Below are 22362 nucleotides of genomic sequence, written 5' to 3'. Positions count from 1 at the left end.
ATAATATTTGATATTTTCTCAACTCCCTTTGAAAATATATATTTGCATATGTTTTATAATAGATGTGATGTTTTACCAGAATAGTATACATGCATAAAATAATATGATTTAAACATAGATAAAGGGGTGCCTAGGTGGCTCAGTCAGTCAAGCATCTGACTTTGACTCAGATCATCATCTCAGGTTCATGAGTTCAAGCCCTGCATTGGGCTCTGTGCGGACAGCTCAGAGCCTGGAGTCTGCTTCAGATCCTGTGTCTCCCTCTCTCTCTCTGTCCCTCCCCTGCTCATGTTCTCTCTCTCAAAAATAAAATAAACATTAAAAAACATAAATAAACATACTGGAAAGTATGTACTGAAAATGTCACTGATGTGGACACAATATTTTGAAGACCAATAGAATAAACAGCTGCTGAACTTCCATTCCTTGGGCATTCTGTATGATTGAAATAATATTATTTAACCTGAAATAAAGGAGTGGTGGAACGTTAGAATGAAAAAAAAAAAAAAAGGGAATCATCAGGGTGCCTGCTGGCTCAGTTGGTAGAGCATTTGACTCTTGATCTCAGGGTCGTGAGTGTAAGCCCCATGTTGGGTGTGGAGCCTACTTAAAAAAAAATCATCTTCTGATGCATCCAACAACTGTGGGTGAATTTCAAAAACAGACACAAAAGAGTACTATTCTATGATGAATTTTTAAAAAGCAGACAAAACTTATCTACAGAGATAGAAATCAGATCAGTAGTTGCCTGTGGGTGGGGGAAACCCTGGAATGGGATGAGAGGAATTTTGTGGGGTGATAGAATGTTGTATCTTTAAAAAAAATTTTTTTAGACGTTTATTTATTTTTGAGAGGGAGAGAGACAGAGCATGAGCAGGAGAGGGGCAGAGAGAGAGAGGGAGACACAGAATCCGAAGCAGGCTCCAGGCTCCGAGCCGTCAGCACAGAGCCTGATGTGGGGCTCAAACCCATGAATCATGAGATCATGACCTGAGCTGAAGTCAGACACTTAACCAACTGAGCCACCCAGGTGCCCTCAGAAAGTTGTATCTTAATTGTGCTGGTGGTCACTTCTGTCAGCACTCAGAGAACTGTACACCTATAAAATGGGTACATTTTATTATATGCAAAGTATACCTAAAAAAAAAAAAAAAAAAGAATATTGTGAACAACCTCACTGTGCTGTCCAAGCAATGTACCACATAGGTCACATCTGACCCAAGAGTTACCAGTTTATGTCCGCTGTGACAGTCACTATAGACTGTCTCGTAGATTTTTCTCATACATTAAAATCTTTTTACTGTTTATTTATTTTTGAGAAAGAGAGTGGGGAGAGGGGCAGTGAGAGAGGGAGACATAGAATTTGAAGCAGGCTCCATGCTCCTTGCTGTCGGCACAGAGCCCGATGCAGGGCTGGCACCCAGGAACCACGAGATCATGACCTGAGCCGAAATCAGATCCTCAACTGACTGAGCCACCCAGGTGCCCCTCATAATTTTTTTTAAAGTAAGCTTTCTGTCCACTGTGGGGCTTGAACTTATGACCCTGAGATCAAGAGTCAGATGTTCTACCAACTGAGCCAGCCAGGTGCTCCTCTCATACAATTTTTTGATTGAGGTCCTAGTCACATACCATAAAATTCGCCCTTTTAAGGTGTACAATTTTGCGTTTTTTTAGTGTATGATGAAGTTGTGCAGCCATCACTGTATCGAATTTTAGAACATTTTGCCACCCCAAAGAGAAACTCCAGCCCTGTTGCCTTTGCATTGCTGAGTGTCCTTGATGCCCACCCCCCACCCCCACCCCCAGCCCTTTGGTATCTGTGAGCTCTCATTAATAGATAAGAAGTTGAAGGTGCAAAAAGGCTTAACAAAATGCAGGACCCAATAATATAAAATTGAGAACATTGTGCTCATTAATTTATTTTCCCCCATCAATTGAGAAAAGAGGGGTGTGGAGGCAGAGAGGGCCCCCTGGGAATGAGTGTAACATAGCCTTGGGCTTGTAGTGCTCAAGGATGGAAAATGGAGTCCTGAGGCCTGTGCCTTTCCCAGGATAGGCAACTGGGGAGAAACAAGCTAAGTGACTTAGGCAGACAGAGAAAGAAATGGAGAGATCTTGAGAGGCCTCCTGGAGGAGGTGGCTTTGGGGCTAGGCCAATTATTTCTCACAATTCTGTTGTGCTTTATGGTTTGCAAAGAACATTTACAAACATTATGTCCTTGGATTCTCAGGACCCAGGCAGACGGGTGGCTTCATCCCCATTTTACAGAGATAAGGAAACTGAGGTCCAGAGAGGTGAAAGCTCCCGTAAAGAAAGTCCCATAAAGAAGCAGTGACTACTAAATCTGGACTTGACCCTGAGCTGTCTGCCTCCAAGCACACTGCTTTTTCCATGCCAACACAGGCTAGGAGAGAGGAACCCTGGTGGGGGTGTTTGCAGGAGCTAAAACATGGAGGCGGATCAGGGCAGGTGTTGGGGGAACATATGGCAGTAGCCTGTGCCCCCAGGGCAGCAGGCCCAGCAAGTGGACCAGGCCTCCGTGGAGAGTGGCATGATGTGAGCAGTTACTTGGTGGTGGTAATCACTTGATCACCTGGGTAATTAGCCACAGGGAGTCATTATGTGACTTGTCTCACTTGGGCTGATTAAAGGGTACTGGCTGCCCAGTAGCAATGGAGGACTGCTGGTTCCTGACAGGAGGGCCTGGCAGGCTTTGGAACTTAATTAAGTTTTTCTGGGGTTGAATACAGCCCCAAGCCCCGGTTGAGGGCTCTGTTGGTTCCCAGGGTCCAGACCTGGCCCTCATGTTCTCATTCAAAACAAGGCCCTGGGTGGATACACACCCACAGAGAGCAGAGAAGCACTCAGTCCTTGGTCAGTGGGAATGGGAGGAATAACCTCTACCCCACAGAGCCAGTTTGAAGTAGAGACAGTGTTAGGAATGGCCAAGATGCCTCATGGGTGTGCCAACCTCTGGTCTTAGATGCTGCTGGCTGATGTGGGAGTAAGCCTCTCAGCCACCCACTGCCTGTCAGGGAAAGGGCTAGATTCATCTCTGCCCTCAGGGGGACTGAGATCTGTCTATGGGATTAGACAAGGTGACAGAAGCCAAACAAATGACAAATACAGAGGTAAATTATAAATACCAATTGTAAAGAAAAAACTAGGAGGGAGGGAGGGTGAGAAGAGAGAGAGAACCTGTTTATGTGGGATAGGTAGGGAAGTCTTCTCTGAGGAGACCACCTTGTTAAACAGATACTGGAACAATGGGAGGGTACCAGCTATGTGAAGGTGGGTGCAGGAGGAGAAAAGAGTGTACCAGACATTGGAAACGGTGTGTGCAAGGGCCCTGTGGTGGGAAGGAGCTTGGCATACTTATGGGGTGGAAAGGAGATGAGCACAGCTGAACCTCAGCAAGCAAGGCAGATGAGTGGTGACTGGTAAGGTTGGAGGGTGGGCAGGGCCAGGCTCATAGGCCAAAGTCAGTCTTTTGGACTTATTCAAAGTGCAATGGAAATCCCTGGGAGGTTTTTAGGCCAGGGTGTGCCATGACCAGAAGTTAGTTTTCTCCCAGCTCTGCTGGGGGCTGCCCCTTCTGTGCATGATTCCCACCTGAAATTCCAAGCAGCAGAGCGGTTGAAGAGCTGGTGTCCCTGGTTAGTGGCCTAGCTCTGCCTCTAAGAGTGACCTGGAAGTTCCCGGTTTGCTCTTTGTCCACAGGGAACACCATGATCTACCCTGAGGGATGGTGAAGGGTTAAAGGAGATTTTGTGCATGTGCGCCCACACCCATACCCACACCAGCCGGGCACAAGGGAGACTCTCCAGTGGTAGGTTTTAAGTCTTCTTTGTGGCTCTCCTCTCTTCTTCTTCCTCAGAGGTCATGAAGTGGGAGGAGGCAGGAGTCAACAAAGAACCTCGTTTCTGAGTTTTCAATTTTTCAAATAAATCGAAAGATAGCACATGTCCTGGTTGGGAAGATGAAACTTTATAGGATATTTAATCTGTTTAAATTAATTCATAGGTTTAATGCAACTCCATGCAAAAACCTCAGGTTTTTTAGAACTAAAAATATCAGTAACAACAGCTGACATTTACTGAGCATTTACTATGTGCCTGGCATTGAGCTTGTGAAGCAGGGATTACTTTTATCCCCATTTTATATATCCCCTAGGCCTAGATGGGATAAGTAATTTGTCAAGGTCACAGGGCTGCAAGTGTTGGATCTGGATGGTACCGTCTTCAAAACCAGCATTCTTAATCCCTATATGTTAACTAGAATGTATATGGACACAGACACCAGTATGGTTACCAAGTGATATTCTACATAACAGAAAATTCTATGAAGGGCAATATAGCCCGCCCTGTTAGATGTTAGAACCTATTCTAAAGAACCAATAGTTAGATCCATATGGTATCTGCTCAAAGTGAGGTCTGTGAAAAGAAATGAAGAATTCAGAAACAGATTGACCCAATCAGATTTTACTAAACAAAGGGCAGGGGGGAAATATTTAATAAGTGCTGACTGCATAAGCAATAAAACCTGGTGATGATGGTGGGGAGTTGAGTCCATATTTTACTTCACACAGCAAAATAAACTTGGGATGGATAGTCGTCAAAGAATTAAGTATAAAATGAGATTTTAGAAAACTAGCAGAAAATGGACCATCAGATGGATGGAAGAAAGCTCAATTTGTTAGCATTCAAGCAATAAAATAAAAAAGGACAAGAATGACAGATTGAACATTAAAATAAGACAAAAAAAACAGACTAGGAAATACTTGCATCACTGATGATACAGGAATAATATTGATAATATAAAAAATGCTTATTCAAAGTTAGAAGAGGCTCAAGTCTGCCAGCTGATGAATGGATATGAACAATCATTCACAGAAAGGAGAATGAATAGTAAATGATGAGAAAAATAACATTTTTAAAGTCATCTAAGAAAGGCTAAAGTAACCTTGAACTACTGACAGACACTAGTAAAGCAGGAGAAAAAAAGGGTGGTACCAACTGCTTAGAGATGTGTATTATGCCTCTTACCGCTCGTTCCTGGGAGGCAGTAGTAGCATGAGCCTTGCAACTCTTTGCAAAAGTTCTGGGGCACTGTGGACCAAAACCCCTCTGCCTTGTACCTGCTTACTCAACTGCCAGGAATTTGTCCCAAGTGCAGAATGAGAGGACATATTAGCAAACAATGGTAAAGAATCCAAATATACCATATTAGGAGACTGAGTGAATGGATGAGGATACCTGCACACTTTAAGAATGAACCAAGAACAAAAGAAAATGTTAAGTGGCAGTAACACACACAAAAGAAAATGTGTGGTTGCTTGCAACTATGTAAAGACATGTATATAGATGGAAGGTTTTATGCTTTCCCTAGTATTATGGATACTTTATTTGTACATTTTTCTTTCTCTGGTTGTCAGCTGTCTTTCAAGTGGTGGTTAAAAAAAATCTGGATTCAAATCCAGCCAGCAGCGGGACTTTGGGCAAGTTTGTAAAGTGGGGTAATATTTCCCAGCACGGTAGTGAGGTCAGCGGGAAGTGGCCTGAGCCCGCGTTTGGCACCTCAAACCTCGTTCTTGCAGTGGGGGCGCCTCCTCCTTCCTGAAAGGTAGAAGACATCAGCGCCCTGTCCGAGACCTTCTCCCTGGGCTCGGGAGTCCGGACACTCCTGGGTCTCTGCGGCATGTAGACTCCTTCCGGAGGGAACTTTCCACAGCAGAAGGGGAGGGGTATGGTTGTCCCACGGGCATCTGCGCTCACTGGGGAAGGGGCGAGCTCGGAGAACACAACAGCCTGTGGGCACCTCGGGTTGCGGGGCCGGCTTGCAGCCACCTTTAAGCTTCTGTTCCAACCCCGGGCCCCCAGCTCTCCTGCCCGAATTCGGCAGCCGTCTTGTGCCCCCTCGCTGGGGCCCCGAGCGGCTGGAAAACTCGGATTTACAGGGCGCCTCCTGCGGAAGCCTGGAGAAACCCAGTGCGCCTGGGGGCCCGGGGCCGACTTCGTAGACCAGGGGCACTTGGGTGCCCTTCCAGGTCTCGGAAGGACGCACCAGATTCCCGACGTGGGCCAGGCGGGTGGACGCAGCCCTCTCCCGCTGCGACACGCGCGCACATCTGGGATCGGTGGCGGCTCCGTCCGTTCCTCCGCTAATGCCATCTTGCCGGAGGCGGTCACGTGCGGACGACAGCGGCGCGCTTCGTCCGGCCCGGGCGCCAGGACCGACCCGCGGACACCACTGGGCTCCCTGCACAGCCGGAGGTGAGACTCGAGGGCCCTTCCCTCGTGGGTCGGAGAAGGGATAGGGTGGGTGCTTGGTCCCGGGGCGCGTCTCCCTTTCGGGGCCCGACCGCACGGGGTCGCCGCGCCGTCGGGGGCCGGAGGCTCCGCCGCGTGCCCCACGCCACGGCCTCGGGGATGTCCGTGGCAAGTTGTGACTCGGGGCACGAGGGGCGGGGGTAGCCGGCGGCGCCCGACCCCGGCCCCTCACTCCCCTAACGCCTCGCATCCCGCGCGGCCCCAGCCGGGTTGGAAGACTTGCGGGCCGGCTCGGGGAGGCCCGGCCCGGGGGCGCCACGCGCACGGCGCGAGGGGCGCGGGCTGCCGGGAGGAGCGCGGAATGGTGGGGGGGGGGGGGGGGGCGCGGGCGCATGCGCCCTGCACCCGTGCCATATTGGAATGAGTCGGAGCGCGGAGCGCCGCCGCCGCCGCCGCCTCCGCCGGAGCGCGGGTGGAGGGGGGCGGGGAGAGCTGCCGGCCGCCCCGCTCCGCCGAGCCCAGCAGGAAGGAGGGCGCGAGCGGGCGAGCGCGGGCGGCGCGAGCGGAAAAAGCGCCCGCGCGGGGAAGCGAAAAGAAGGAAAGAAAGAAAGAAAACGGGCGCGAGAGGAGGGAAAAGCCAGCGATCGAGCGAGGGCGCGCGCGAAAACTCCCGGCAGGTAAAAAAGCGGGGCCGCCAGCTGGGCCTTCCCGCGCGGCGGCCTGAAGGGGCGGCGGCGGAGCTGGGGCGGGGGACCGCGCGGCGCCCCCCTCGAGGGGGCCGCGCAACTTTGCCAACGAAAAACCGCCTCAGCCGGCGGGCGGCGGGCGCGCCGGCTGAGGCGCCAACGGGCGGCGGCGGCACGTTGGGGGCGGGGGCGGGGCGGGGGGGGGCAGCACGGCGCCCGCGCGCGGCCTCGCGCGCCCCCGCGGCCCCGCGCGCCGGCCGGCCGGGTTGCAGGAGCGCGCCTGGGCGCCTCGCCGCGGCGGCGAGCGGCCGCGGCGGCTGGCGGCCCCGGGAGGGCGGCGCGGCGCGCGGCAGCCCCGGGGGCGTGAAAGGAAAGTGGCCGGGCGGCGGCACCGGCGGGCGCCCAAGTTCCCCGGCGCTCTGGGCCCGCCGCGCGCCCCTCCCCGCGCGTCCCGCGCTCCCGCCCGCCGAGCCCCCGCGGACCCGCCCCCCGGGCTCGCTCTGGGGCCGGGGCGCGAACCCGCAGCTGAGGCCGGGGATGTGCTGCCCTCGCGGCGGTCCGAACTTCCGAGGGCCGAGGTGGCCGCTGCGCTGCTGCGGAGCGTCTAGCGGCCCCGCAACCGGTTGCTTCGGGCCGGCGTGGTGGAGTGCGTCGGGCCTCCCTGGCGCCGCGCGCGAGCTGGCAGTGGGCTCGCCGGGCACCCGCCGCCCGACCCCAGCCGGACCCGCTCGCTCGGGAGGGCCGTGACCGTTTCGATTTCTGTTCTTAAAGTCTCGTTTTAAACCGTGAAGAAGAGGCTGTGGAGAGGCGAGCAGAGAGTCCTGAGAAGCAAGGCCTGCTCTGTGGGGAGCAGAAACGCCTTGTGAGAACAGAAATAAATTCCCGCGGAAAGGATGTATGTTAAGTTTTTAGCAAGATGTCAGCTCTTCGCTGGGCTCTAAAACTAAGCTGTAAGGCACAGGTCACCTGCAAGTGTTGGTATGTGCAGGGAGCTGGGTAGGACACCCAAGGCAGAGACAAGATTTTTGTTCAGTGAGGGTTTTTCCCAGCGGGTCACTCCAAGCCGTGCTCCTGAACGGCCCCAAGTGATGTTTTCATGAGTCCTACCTAGTGACATAGTATTCTGAACCAAGTAACCATCAAAGAGATTTGAAAGGAAATAGGATGGATTTTGCCAATCCCTGCATATACCTTTTCCTCTTGAACCACATTTTAAAGATGTCACACTTGATTGCATCACAAGAAAAATGCTTGCCTGAAAATATGATCAATCCTTTGCCAACTGTCTTGAGAGGAGGAAGATGAGCGTGTCTTTGTGTATACACTTTGGGGCCTGTTGGTCTGCTATTTTGAAGGCTATGTTGAATCCTTCTAGGCCACAGGTAGATCCAGAGTTCATATTTGTTTACAGTGTCACAAAAGTAACGGCCTGGTGGAAACGGGAGTGGCTCAAGATCAGGAAACAGTTCTGTTACTACTGTTGTCATTGACTAGCTGCCTTATCTCGGTATGGTTCTTACCCTCAAGATTTGGTTTTCCTTATTCGCAAAATCAGAGGATGAATAGGTCATCTTTCTGCATGCTTTCAGATCTCAAATTTGGCAACTTTTTAAAATGAGAGATTAAAAAAATCATGGTCTGTGTTTTGACCGGTTTTACATTAAAGTGCTCACAATAAATATACATCTTTATCAAAATACATTTGGAAAAAACATCTTAGTTGCTACACCTAGGATTATTTTATATCACTTATTATTTGAACACAGACATTTACATATTTATTCAGCGTGTTCTAAAAATTTCTATTTAATTTTTTTAAATTGAGGTCTGATTTACAGTAAGACCTTAAATGCATATGCATATGCCCTGATAACCACACTCAGATCAAGATTCACAGAATTTTCAGCCTCCCAATGGGCTCCCTTTACATTCCTCTCATGAGTAAGAGAGGAATGTACCCTCTCCCTAAGGGGACACCACAGTTCTGACTTCTGGCATCACTAGTGCGTTTTGCTTCATAACAGAACCCTTTTGAGGGTGAGGGTGATACTAAGCTAAAGGACAGCAGGTGTGTAAATCTGGAGTTATGGTCATTTTTGCCATGACCCTAAATGCTTTTATAAAAATTCTTAATGGTTGTTACTACCTAGAATAACAAAAAATTCTGACCCAGGAAACTTCTTAGTTAGAAGGCCACTTTTCAGCTGAAGCAGGGCTTTGCAGATTTGGATCTGTGGTTGTTGGGCATCCTTGTGGTCACAGGCCCAGTATCAGTGTGTTACTTCCCATTTTTGGAATACTGAGGTATTTCTAGATAGTAGGCTTGGAGGATGGATCATGAACTTTCCCAACAAGTAAGTGTTTAAGGTGTTAGTAGATGAATCAGTTCCTTAAAGCCTACAATTTGCTGAGAAAATTGAATGAAAATTGATTTTTTAAAGTTCAGTGAATTAAAGAATGTGGGCATAAAGCTTTAACAACCTTTTAAATGACAGCAATTAACTTGATTTATATATGCAGGATATTCGCCTGGCTTATCCAGTCATTAAAACTTTAGTGATGAAAGCAAAAACAAAAGGTAACTAAAAATTATGTCAAGTGTGATTATTTTTTTTATTTCAACATGATTAGGATACCTTTTTGTATTAGCCATCTAGGAAGTTTTTGTTTTGTTTTGTTTTTTCACTGAAGCAAGTACTTCAGCAATTTGCTTACTCTTCCCAAATGCCTTTTAATATATTCCTGTACATTTTCTTGTTTCTGCTTCTGAAGGAGAGGAGTTAGAAGTTGTAAGTGAATTCTTGTCGATTCTTCACAATGGCCTGTGTTTTTTATTGCAAGGATGTCTTTGTGATACAAAGTTGGGAACTGCCTAAGGCCTGTGGTAGTGATGTATGGGGCATAGTCCACTAAGTTCAAAGATTTTCTTGGGGATTTCTGGGTGGCTCAGTCAGTTAAGCATCTGACTTTGGCTCAGGTGATGATCTTGAGGTTTGTGAGTTTAAGCCCCGCATGTGGCTCTATGCTGATAATGAGGAGCCTGCTTGGGATTCTCCCTCTCCCTCCCTGTCTTCCCCTCTCCCACTTGTGCCTGCGCGAGCACTCTCTCAAAAAAATAAACTTAAAAGAAAAAGATTTTCTTTTGTGAAATGGATTTCGCTGAATAATTGTTTTCTGTGACTAAGCCAGCCAGTCAGTTAACTAGCCAACAGCTAAGCTAGGTTTGGTTACTCTACTCCAAGATTCATAGCATCATTAGTTAAGACAGTAATTCATCACTTAGTAATTGATCCACTGGTTGTGTGTATGCCTTTTTTTTTTTTTTTAGAGATTTCTTAGCTTTTACATGATCAACTGTTTAACTTAAACCTTGTTAAATTTTGAGAGTTGCAACTAAAGATGCAAAATGAGAAACAAAATACATAGGAAAGGTCATTTCCCCTTTTAATATTTGTTCCTTTGAATTTTAATTTTTCTCTTTAAAAATGGTTTTCCTGTCCGTAACTTGCTGCTTCTGTAGGGTACTTTTGCTTTCACAGTGGTGATAGACTGGGCTTAGCTACAGAACGAGGGTATGGATACAGACATCGTTTGACTTTAAAGTCTATAGAACAGGTGAACTCTCAAAACTTCATTGGCCTTTTTATTAAGACTTCATGTTATGCTCATGTTAAATAAATGAATATGATCCAAAAAGCAGACCATTATGTAGGCAGGTATTTTGGTTTTTTTTTTTGTTTTTTTTTTTTAATTTTTTTTAACGTTTATTTATTTTTGAGACAGAGAGAGACAGAGCATGAACGGGGGAGGGTCAGAGAGAGGGAGACACAGACTCTGAAACAGGCTCCAGGCTCCCAGCTGTCAGCACAGAGCCCGACGCGGGGCTCGAACTCACGGACTGCGAGATCATGACCTGAGCCGAAGTCGGCCGCTTAACCGACTGAGCCACCCAGGCGCCCCTGTAGGCAGGTATTTTGAATGCCAAATATTTTTGTACATAAAAAGCACATGATCAGTAAATGGTGTAGCTTTGTTAGGGCGGGCAGTTATCTTTCTGTAAGTAGCATTTGTTACCTAACTGGGATGCTTTGCAATTGAAACAATATTTCTCCCCATACATAGTTGTTAAATTGGGCGAAGGTCTCTGGGGATTTTGGTTATGGGGAGATTTTGAACCATTATACTTCAGGGAGTGGGATTTTGATAGGATTCTGTTTCTTCAAGTGGTACTAGCCCCATTGGAAATGATTTAAAATAAAAAGGATGTGGTCAGGTTGTTGCCAGTTCATTTTTAAATTTTACAAAAGTGGGAGAGAGAATAAGAACAAAGACAAGTTATTAATAGAAAAATTATGACTTCACTGCAGAAGTTTTAACAAGTTTGGATGTAAACCTTTGCCTGTAATTCAGAGGCACCTGAAGATTTGTATATAATTAATTTCTAGTCTCTTATCCAAGAGGATGTTTTTAACCTTATTGAGGTCTCTTAGTCTTTAGGTGATCACTCAAGAGTGTAATTAAAAAACAAAAGATGTAGTCTTTATGTTGTGCTAAAAGATACTAAGTACTGAACTTTGTGGTTTGAAAGTTTGGTACCATCAGAGTCAGGCATTTGGCTGTGCAGGGAGAGGCTATGAGGTGGCATTTCTAACCGTGTTGTGTGTAGGTTTCTTTTTGACACTTTTGCTTAATCTTGAGAAAGGTTAGTTGCTAAACCGATTTGGCATAGGGCAGTTCAGAGTATCTGTTTGGTCTGGGAAAGTTGGTTTTAGTCTGAGATGACGTTTGGAGAGGGTCTTAGATGAGAGATGGAAGGTGGTTTGTCGGCAGTTGCAAGTGCAAGATAGTTAACGTACTTGGAGTGACAACATGAGACGGACGGGCAGAGAACTTTAGCAACTACTAAAATACCTCAAGAGTTTCTGATGCTGACGTTCAGTTGACAGTGTTAACCAACAAATATTTTGATTTGGATTCCAAATTATTTTTTTTACACTGAATAGTTTTGTTTTAATTTTTTAAAAGTTTATTTATTTATTTTGAGAGACAGAGAAAGACTGCACAAGCAGGGAAGGAGCTGAGATCAAAGAGCTGAGCCAAGATCAAGAGTTGGGGAGGCTCAACCAACTGAACCACGCAGGTGCCCCTGAATAGTTTTTTTTTTTTTTTTTCCATTTATTTATTTATGAGAGAGAGCGAGAGCACGTATGAGAGGGGCAGAGAGAGAGAAAGAGAGGGAGAGACAGAATCCCAAGCAGGCTCCACACTGTCAGTGCAGAGTCTGACGCAAGGCTCCATCCTATGAACTGTAAGATCATGACCTGAGCTGAAATCAAGAGTTGGGCGCTTAACCCACTGAGCCATCCAGGCACTCTGTTACCCTGGATAGTTTTTTCCTTTTACATTTTTTTAATTTTGAGAGAAGGAGAGAGAGCGCGAGCTGGGGAGGGACAGAGAGAGGGAGACAGGATCTGAAGTGGGCTCTGTGCTGATGGCTGAGAGCCCAATGTGGGGCTTGAACCCACAAACCGTGGGATTATGATCTAAACTGAAGTCCGACTCAACTGACTGAGCCACTCGGGTGTCCCCCTCCTGCAGAGTTTTAAAAAAACATTTGAGGTGGTCGCTGTGTAGCATCTCCTCAGTGGTAAGGCTACCTATGAGCTACCGCTAGTTTTGCATTCTTTTCCCATCTGTTTGTTGCCCACATTAGAGTGCTTTCTGGCTCTGAATTTTTACTAGTGGTCTTTCTAATGGGTCATTTCCTGTAAAGCATGCTTTCTCCATGTGAAAAACAATATATGGTAATTTGGAATCATAATTTTAAGGTACCATTTTGGCCCATTTTTGCTTGTGTGTAAATAAATAACTTCCTTGGGGTAATTGAATGAAGAAGACACAGAATCACTTAGCATGTCACCTGTCTAGAACATAGTGAACACAGTGAGGAAGTAAATCTTCATTATATTTAAAATTTTTAATTATTTTGCTTGTAAAATATACATAACATAAAATTTACCATTTTATTTTTTTTTTAATGTTTATTTTTGAGAGAACATGTGCACAAGTGAGGGAGGGGCAGAGAGGGAGGGGAACAGAGGACCCAAAGTGGGCTCTGTGCTGTCAGTAGTGAGCCTGGTGTGGGCCTTGAACTTACTAACCATGAGATCATGACCTGGGCTGACATCAGACGCTCAAGCTAATGAGCCACCGAGGTGCTCCCAAATTCACCATTTTATTTGTTTACTTTTTTTTTTAATGTTTATTTTTGAGAGAGAGTGCGAGTGGGGGAGGGGCAGAGACAGAGGGAGACACAGAATCTGAAGCAGGCTCCAGGCTCTGAGCTGTCAGCACAGAGCTCGACACGGGGCTTAAACCCACAAACCATGAGATCATGACCTGAACCAAAGTTGGACACTTAACGTACTGAGCCACTCAGGTGCTCCCTTTTTTTAAAAAAATTTTCTTTAGAGAGAGAGAGAGAGAGAGAACAATTTTGAAGTGTACAATTCAGTGGCGTTAAATACATTCACGATGTTGTGCAGGCAGTTGTCACCACTATCCATTTCTAGAACGTTTCCCAAACTGAAAGTCCGAGCCCACTGACAGTAACTCCCGTTTCCCTTTCCCTGCCAGGCCCTAGCAAACACGATTCTATTTTCCCTCTTATGAACTTGGCTACTCTGGCTACTTCATATATGTGGAATCATACTGTTTTTGTCCTCTCGTGAATGGCTTGTTTCCGCATAGTGTCCTTGAGGGTCATCCATAGGTACTGTAGCATGTGCATCAGAATTTCTTTTTGAGGAAGTACATTTTTAAAAATGTATTTTCACAGCATGTAAAATAGAGGTCACAGAAACCTCTAGATTTCTACACTAGGACTCGTTTATCTTGCGTGGAAGAACTCTGTAGGTTGCCGGCAGAGCTGGGAGAACCAGGTCCTGACATACTTGGTTATTGGGATGCCAGAGACGGATGGAAGCAGACTGTGCCAACGGTGTAGAAGACGGGAAAGTGTAGAAGCAGGGGTTGCTACAGTCTGGGGTCTCACTTGGGTGGAACAGAGAGCCTTGTGTGTCTTAGGATTACATCTTACCGCGTAATCACGTGTTCACAATGTAGGTCTGGGTCAAAACATCTATCCAGAACAGTTAACCAAAAAAGTTTGCGTATTCAAAGTTGTAAATAGGCCTTCAGCTATCTGAGAGGCATGATTAGTCAGTGACTCATTGACCAGCTGTTCCGGTTAGTTGAGGTTTTGCCATATTTAACATCTCATTTCTGTATTCATGGAAAACTAGTGAGTTTTTAAAGAGGCTCAATAATCTACTTAATAATATTACTACATAAATAATGCTTTATATTTTAAATTTATTGTATTACTTTAACTTTGCATTTGTGAAATACAGATATCCAGTCATAGAGGGAAAGCAGGTTTGACAGAATTAAGGATTACACGTTGAACAGTTAGCACTTTCAGAATGGCTAAAGAGCTGTACATTTTTTCTTTCATTGTTGTTTTAACTCTTAATGTTTAAATGCCTGTATTAGTGTAGTAAACATGGGTGAGTCTACTGAATACTCTGTTACTGGAAAAGGGCAGATACTTTGGGGCATTTCTTGATCACCGCTCCTATGACTGCCTTCTTGACAAGGCTGCTTTTGATTATCTTTCTTGAAACCCTTGAAAAATTGACAATGGCATGAAGCCTGATTTCTTTTCTTTTCTTTTCTTTTCTTTTCTTTTCTTTTCTTTTCTTTTCTTTTTTTTTTTTTTTTGGTGCCTTAACTTACTGCTCAGTTCTTAAGGAAATCAGAGTGGTTAGTTGCTTCCTAGAGTTAGTAAGGTTTTTCTGAATGTGTCAGTTTCTTTGACAGATACCGTCCCTAGGACACTAGTGAGCACCTCTTTTACACCATTCTCTCCCTATTGTGGGTCATTGGTGCTCCTGAATTGTCAGTTAGATATTTTGAAAAGCCCAATTTATACACCAGAGTCATTTTGTTAATTTTTTAAAATAAACATTGGTGTTTGTGAGTAAACTGTTAGACATTCTTTTTTTTTTTTTTTTCTTTTTTAAGTGAGCTTCCTGCCCAACACGGGGCCTGAACTCACAACCCTGAGATCGAGTCATATGCTCTACCAACCCAGCCAGCCAGGCGCCCCATCCTTTCCTTTTTTAAAAAAAAAAATTAGATAGGTGTTCTTTCCAGGAGTATAGTTTCCTTTTTATTCGTTTTCATTTTTATTATTGAGCAAAATGGGCAGGAGTAGGTAGTCTGGTAACTAAAGGTAGAAATTTGAAAAACTTTGAGTGTTTTGTTGTTGTGATTATGGTCATTTATGATATTTGAACCCCTCAACTTCTCAATGTAATTAATGTTTATTATTTCCATTTTGTTTCCTTTTTAAAAAAATTTTTTTTAACATTTATTTATTTTTGAGACAGAGAGAGAGAGAGAGCATGAACAGGGAAGGGTCAGAGAAAGAGGGAGACACAGAATCCGAAACAGGCTCCAGGCCCTGAGCTGTCCGCACAGAGCCCGACGCAGGGCTCAAACCCACGGACCGCGAGATCATGACCTGAGCCGAAGTCGGACGCCCAACCAACTGAGCCACCCAGGCGCCCCCCATTTTGTTTCCTTTTTAAAGCTGGTTTCCCAGTCTTCAATGATGAGTTATATTTACATTTAAAATGTACATAGTTTTTATTATTAATACAAATAACATTGTACATAAATTGGGAAACAGATCTGCTCCTAGATGTTACAGGGGTGGGAGGGTGCTTTTTCCTTAAGGGGCACGTAGGGTCTCCAGGGTGAACTGAGAGCAGCTTTAAATGACTCAGTTGTCAGATCCGGTTGCCAGTAGTGGGCATGACAAGGGAATGGAGAGTTGGGTGGGCTCTTGTGGCCTTCCCTTGTAGGGTGGATCTCCCTTTTTTGCAATGAGTGCTTGAGGAGGGTTGCATGACTCCTGCTGCCAGACCCAGGGCCTTAAGGCACTACAGGGTTCTGAAGACCTTGTCCCAATGTCCCCGCCCAGTCTTTACCCTCATCTTGGCTTCCTATTAACATGTCTAAAAGGAGCTCTTTCCAGAATACCTCTACTAGTGAAATCTTAGATTCTGGTGTGGTGTTTTTCTACAGCCTCCTCAGGAGGCTTCCATACGCCCCCATCTCATTGTGATCTCCTTTTTCTCTGAGTTCCAGCCCCTTCAGATCTGGACCCATTGTCCAGTCTTTCACTTGCTTCCTAGCCAGTACCCTTACTCTTACCCCCTTGCCCTTCTGTAGCCTCTGCTTTGTAGAAAACCATTTCTAACCAGTCTAGCCTGTGCCCTCTCTGTTATCGGACACAGGCTATTGCAAATTCAGGGTCTCCTCCTAAAGTGGCCCTGTGTGTGGATGGCCCCACAGGGTCCTGTCTTGAGGAAGACCCTTTTCTTTTTGCCTTCCATGACCTTTTCAGACCCACCCTTGTTTCTCTGTTTACAGCTCTTTTGGTGGATACATCCACGTTTAGACCACCTAGCCCTCTTAAACCTTTCTGTTAAGCTTTGTATCCACATGTCCTTTACTGTCTGGACCTTTCCAATTTGAATGCCCCACTGGTCCCTCAAAAGGCACAGGTCCAAAACAATTCCTTATTCTACTCCAAAGCTGCTACTCTTCCAGTAGGCCTGTCTGCCGAGATCTCCTTCTCTACGTTCCTCCTCAGCGATGGTAGTAATGGTGTTTGTTTCATCGTGCGGCAGCTCTCCTGTGGAACTCAGTCTTCTTCAGTTACCAGCCTCTGACTTAAGAACGTTCATGCAATTCAGACTTGTTAGCTTTCAAACGTTTTTAAAGCTATGGAACCCTTTGTTCAAATGAAATCTTTCTAGGAAGCCTGATATGTAACCTAAATAAAACTAGAGGTCTCCTGGGGGAAGGGAGTAAAGGGCTAGCATCCCATCCTGCCCTGTTGCTTAGCCAGCCTCCCAGGGCTGCCCTCCTCCTCCCCCTCCCACCTCCTCCCCACTCCTCGCCTTCCTCCCCCTCCCACCTCCTCCCCACTTCTCTCCTTCCTCCCCCTCCCACCTCCTCCCCACTCCTCTCCTTCCTCCCCCTCCCACCTCCTCCCCACTCCTCTCCTTCCTCCCCCTCCCACCTCCTCTCCACTCCTCTCCTTCCTCCCCCTCCTCTTCTTCCTCCCCCTCCTCTTCTTCCTCCCCCTCCTCCATCCTCCCCCCTCCTACTCCCTCCTCCCCCTCCCCTCTCCATCCTTCCCCCTCCTCCTCCCTCCTTTCCCTCCCCCCTCCTCCCCCTTTCCCCCCCCCCCCTCCTCCTCCTCTGGGCAGATTTGGCATCCAGCGCCTGGACTCTGTACAGGGAGCTTCTGCAGTTACTTCTAGTACTGCCCTGAGGGCACTCTGTGTATTTGAAAATCGCTTTATGTTTTGCACCCACCTCTTTCCCATTGGTTTTCCTTTGGAAATTTTTAATTGTGACTGATAAACATAAAATTAGTGCCAGTGATGAATCTGCCAAGAAAACGGAAAGCCACTTTGGAAAGTGAAACTGGGTATTAAAAGAGCCAGCTCCTTAAATGCTGAAACCTTCAGAAGTGCCCAACGGCTTCTTTCAAAATTTACATGTCTCTTCTGACTGTACTTTTCTGTCTTTAAAGCTGCATTTCTATAACATGAACATTCAAGATAAACTTAGTTTAATTTTACTGTTTTTGTTTTGTCCCTTGACCAGTATAGCAGGTTTATTCAACCCACAGTGTTACTAAAATGTTAAGTATTTGTAGTGAAAAATGTAAACATTGTTCTATTGACTCCAAATGGTCCCCCCATCTTCCCTGCTCTCCAGTTAATCTGACACTGTGGCCAGATAGAGCTCTCTAAACAAATTTGATTTTATCATGGAGAACTCTCACTGCCAGTAGGGATGAAGTCCAAACTCCTCCGGAAAGCATGCAGAATCTTCGAAGAGCTCCTCTTGTGTGACCTGTCCCACTCATCTCCCTCTCTCTCACATGCTTCCCCCTGCTCCCAGCTGCACCGAGACCCTGCTCTTCTGCAAATCCTTTTCCATGGATGTCCCTCTGTCTAGAGTGTCCTTCCACTAACACAGCACTTCAGAAATGTCAATCTTGCGTGTACCACTTTCATGCTTTTTGCCGTATTCAATTACCATAATCACTTTTAATATTAAAAAATTGACTTTTGAATATTTGATTTTTAACTTAAATTTTATAAAGTATTATTACATTTAAAAATGAAAAATAATGAAATACAAGTAATAAATCTAATCAGTTTATTAAAATACTTCAGTAAGGTTTTCAACAAAGCCCTTTCTTCATACTTAAATATTTTTATTTTTTAAATTTTTTAAATTATTTTTTTAATGTTTATTCTTGAGAGAGACAGAGCATGAGTGAGGGAGGGGCAGAGAGAGAGAGGGAGACACGGAATCCGAAGCAGGCTCCAGCCTCTGAGCTGTCAGCACAGAGCCCAACACGGGGCTTGAACTCACAAGCCATGAGATCATGACCTGAGCCAAAGTTGGATGCTTAACCAACTGAGCTACCCAGGCACCCCCATACTTAAATATTTTTAAAACTAGGTACCTGATAGTAGATGATATTAAGGAATTGTTGATTATTTTTCCTTTTTCTTTTTTTTAGGTGTGCTAATGACATTGTGATTATATAGGAGAATGCCCTTATTCCTGGGGGACAGCAGCTGAAGCGTTTAGAGGTGAGGTGTCATGATGTCTCCAATACTTCCAGATAGCTCAGGAAGTATACATACATGTAGGTACATATACACAGATAAAGCTAATTGGGAAATAGTTAATCATTTTTGAATCTAAGTGGAGAGTATTTGGATTTTTTCTTTGAAAATTTTGATGAAAGCCTGTTTTTGTTTGAGATGGGGAGAGTATAAAAATGGCTGCGAGAAAAGTTGGTATTAATAAAAATTTTTAGGGGCACCTGGGTGGTGCTGTTGGTTGAGTGTCTGACTCTTGATTTTGGCTCAGGTCATGATCTCGCAGTTCGTGGGATCAAGCCCTGCGTTGGTCTCTGCGCTGACAGCATGGAGCCTGCTGGGGATTCTCTCTCTCCCTCTCTCTCTGCCTCATCTCTCAAAATAAGTAAATTAAAAAAAATAAAATAAAACAAGTTTTTAATCTCAGCTCATGACGAGTAACACACAGACACACAGACACACACACAGCACAGATCCACTTGTTGAAGTGACATGTAGACTTGCATTTTTGTGTGGCGGGAACACCACATAATTGAAGTTCTTTTTAAAAGATAATTAACTTTAAAATTGAGATATGGTTGACATACAGCATTGTATTGGTTTCAGGTGTGCAACACAATGATTCAATATTTGTATATGTTAGGGGATGATGACCACAGCAAGTCTAGTTAACATTCTTCACCACACACAATTACAAAGCTTTTTTTTGTGTGTGTGATGAGGACTTTTAAGATTTACTCTCTTAGCATATATGCAATACAGTATTATTAACTATAATCGCTGTGCTGTACGTTACATCCCAGGACTTAATTTATTTTATAATTGGAAGTTTGTGCTTTTGAAGTTTTTAATAAGATTTTATTTAAGCAATAGCTGTGAACTTACAGTTGCAAGTTTTATGTGTTAACACCCCCCCCCCACCATCCCACCATAAAAATTCTATACAATATTCTTTAAAAGAAAGAGCCTTTACAGCCCCTACATTTTCTTCTGTCCCACCAGTGGCTTGGGTGTTGTGCAGAGTGGAATGCACTGAGGAAATCCCTGCTTGCCCTGTAAGACTCCAGTCGTGTGTGAGGTCTCCCTTCCTAGACTGCTCTTGGCCACATTAACTACCCTGGGTGCTCATGTGCTAGTATTCTACTCTTACAAATATTACAGTTGTAATTATGTATTCAGTGTTTCTCATCTCTACCAGAACGTGAGCTCAAGGTCAGAGACTGTGTTTTCCTCCCCATCAGTACCTCGCACAGCCTAGCAGAGAGCAGGCGGTGGGTAACTACGCCTGATGGAGGCACACAGGCAGCATTGCAGTACCATCGTCTGTAACATTTCTTTCCCCACGAAAATGCATTGTGTGCAAAACAAGAAGCTATCATGTTTAGTCAGATTCCATCTTGTCACTCCCAGGTTTAGAGCCTGCCAGTGACTTTCCGTAGTCATTACAGTAAAATCCAAACTCCTTTTGTGGCCTGTAATGCCTTTTGTGATTTGTCCCCTACCCGTCTCTGCCATGTTTCCACTGCTTTCCCATGTTTTTTCTGTCCCTCCAAGCACACCAAGTTTATTATAGTTAGTTCCTTTTCATCATAGGATGATAGGGGCTTCAGCTCAGGGGTGAAACTTGCTTCAATATCCTTACCTTCACTCCAGGTACTACTTTCATATGGCTGTTTGGTTTTCTTTATGGCATTTATCACTATATGAAATTATCTTATTTTCAGCTCACTTTTGTATTTAAATTAAAAAATTTAATTTATTGTATATGCTTTGAAGGCACACTGTAGAGAATATTAAAATCTACTCCAGTGATGTTTTTCCTTATTGCTCCTTGTGGGAGAACTAGACAATGCCCTGATGCATTGTTCTTGTATATACTATTGTAAACTTTATGAAGACAGGAACTGGGTCTTTTTTTTTTTTTAATTAGGTTTTTAATTTCAATTCCAGTGTAGTTAACAGAATGCTATATTAATTTCAAGGGCACAACACAGTGATTCAACACTTCCATACAACACCTGGTGCTCATCACAGCAAGTGCCCTCTTTAATCTCCATCACCTATTTCCCTCATCCCCTACCCCATCCCCTCTGGTGACTATCAGTTCTCTGTAGTTAAGAGTCTGTTTCTTGATTTGCCTCTCTCCCTTTCTCTCTCTCTCTTTCCCCTTTCTTGTTTGTTTTGTTTCTTAAATTCCACATATGAGTGAAATCCTATGGTATTTGTCTTTCTCTGACTGGCTTATTTCACTTAGCATAATACTCTCTAGCTCCATCCATGTTCTAAATGGCAAGATTCCATTCTTTTTTAGGGCTGAGTAATATTCCATTGTATGTACATACCACATCTTCTTTACCCATTCATCAGTCAGTGAACACTTGAGCTGCTTCTCTTAATGTGGCTTTTGTAAATAATGCTGCAATAAACACAGGGGTGCATGTATCCATTTCAGTTAATGTTTTTGTATTTTGGGGGTAAATACCCAGTAGTACAATTGCTGGATCATAGGGTAGTTCTATTTGTAACTTTTTGAGGAACCTCCATACTGTTTTCCACACTGGCTGTACCATTTGGCATCCCCACCAGCAGTGCAGGAGGAGGAATTGGGTCTGTTTTAACCAGCATGGCGTGCCTGCTACTGAGATAGTGCATGGCAAATACATCTATGTTAAATGGAGGTGTGAATAAACAATCAACCTGTAGATGATCTAGGAAGTCATTTTTTCCCCCAGAGTCCAGAGATTTTTGTACAGTGTTATATAGTTTAATTCTGGATGTTTAGAATTTTTTTCATGAGAACTCAGCATTTTGCTGCTTAGAGTATCTATTTTGGTTAATGTTTTAGGTTAGCAAAATTTCTTTCCTTAACTTCATTGTCATTATTTCAACTTAGTATTTTTTCCAAGGTAACTGCACATCTATAGGTCTTCAACAAATATATTTCCATTAGTAAAAATCCAGTTGGAGGGCATCAGTTACAGTCATTTGCTTTACTTTTTCTGGTAGTAGTTGTAGAGGTGGTCAGCAGTCTGGTTCTGTGTGGGGGTGAGGTTGTGCCACCTGCCGCTTCGTTTGCCCAGGTGTGACTGACTGATGAGAGCCTGTTACTGGCAGGTGTGTGAGCCCCATGCTGAGCTTCGGGATCAGACTGAGCGGATCCGCTGTCCTCTCACTGTTGTTAACTGAATCGGTGCTCTGGGGTCCCTGAGGCCAGGGAAGGCATCTGCAGAGGTGGAGGAGAGTTGGACATGCTTACTGAAGCTTTATCTGCAGTCCCTCTCCCCAGTCCTGCTTTGGAGAAGCTTTGGAAATTTTGAAGCTATAGGGAGAAACCCTCTAGTTTTTTTACTGAAGTGACTTTTGCTGGGGTGAGTAGGAAATTTGGACTCTTCAGAAATTCTAAAGTTCTTTGTATGTTTAGAGATAAGAAGATCTTCGGTGAAACTGTTTCCTCATAAAATCTGATTAGAACACAATATTAACATATGAAATGTAACTGACTTTAGTTATGGACTTACTAATGTATTTGAATCCTTTAAACTTTGGTTACATTAGAGCCAGACATTTAGGAGATTTTTGCATCTTGGTTTGAGAAGCAAGTGAAAAAAAAAAATTTTTTTTAACATTATGGCAAGAAA

General features: G+C 44.9%; 1 protein-coding gene across 16 annotated transcripts in view; it reads left to right on the top strand.

Annotated features, from left to right (window-relative positions):
• The first annotated feature begins 6258 nt into the window (after positions 1 to 6258).
• SFMBT1 (Scm like with four mbt domains 1) overlaps positions 6259 to 22362 on the top strand; it is a 127984-nt gene continuing 111880 nt past the window's right edge. For 6 of the 16 annotated variants that reach the window (XM_042929660.1, XM_042929652.1, XM_042929649.1 and 3 more), the window contains exons 1-2: positions 6700 to 6950; positions 18640 to 18712. The gene's annotated coding sequence lies outside the window, so the exon portion shown is untranslated. Of the gene's footprint in view, positions 6277 to 6699; positions 6951 to 7523; positions 7855 to 7922; positions 7938 to 8322; positions 8342 to 8398; positions 8467 to 18639; positions 18713 to 22362 lie in introns of those variants that run through there. The other 10 variants (XM_042929662.1, XM_042929654.1, XM_042929650.1 and 7 more) reach the window with 7 other exon arrangements.

This window comes from Panthera leo, chromosome A2, assembly GCF_018350215.1.
Source record: "Panthera leo isolate Ple1 chromosome A2, P.leo_Ple1_pat1.1, whole genome shotgun sequence".
NCBI classification, from domain to species: domain Eukaryota; kingdom Metazoa; phylum Chordata; class Mammalia; order Carnivora; family Felidae; genus Panthera; species Panthera leo.
The sequence above is the reverse complement of the archived record's forward strand: the minus strand, read 5'-3'. Positions and strand labels throughout refer to the sequence as shown.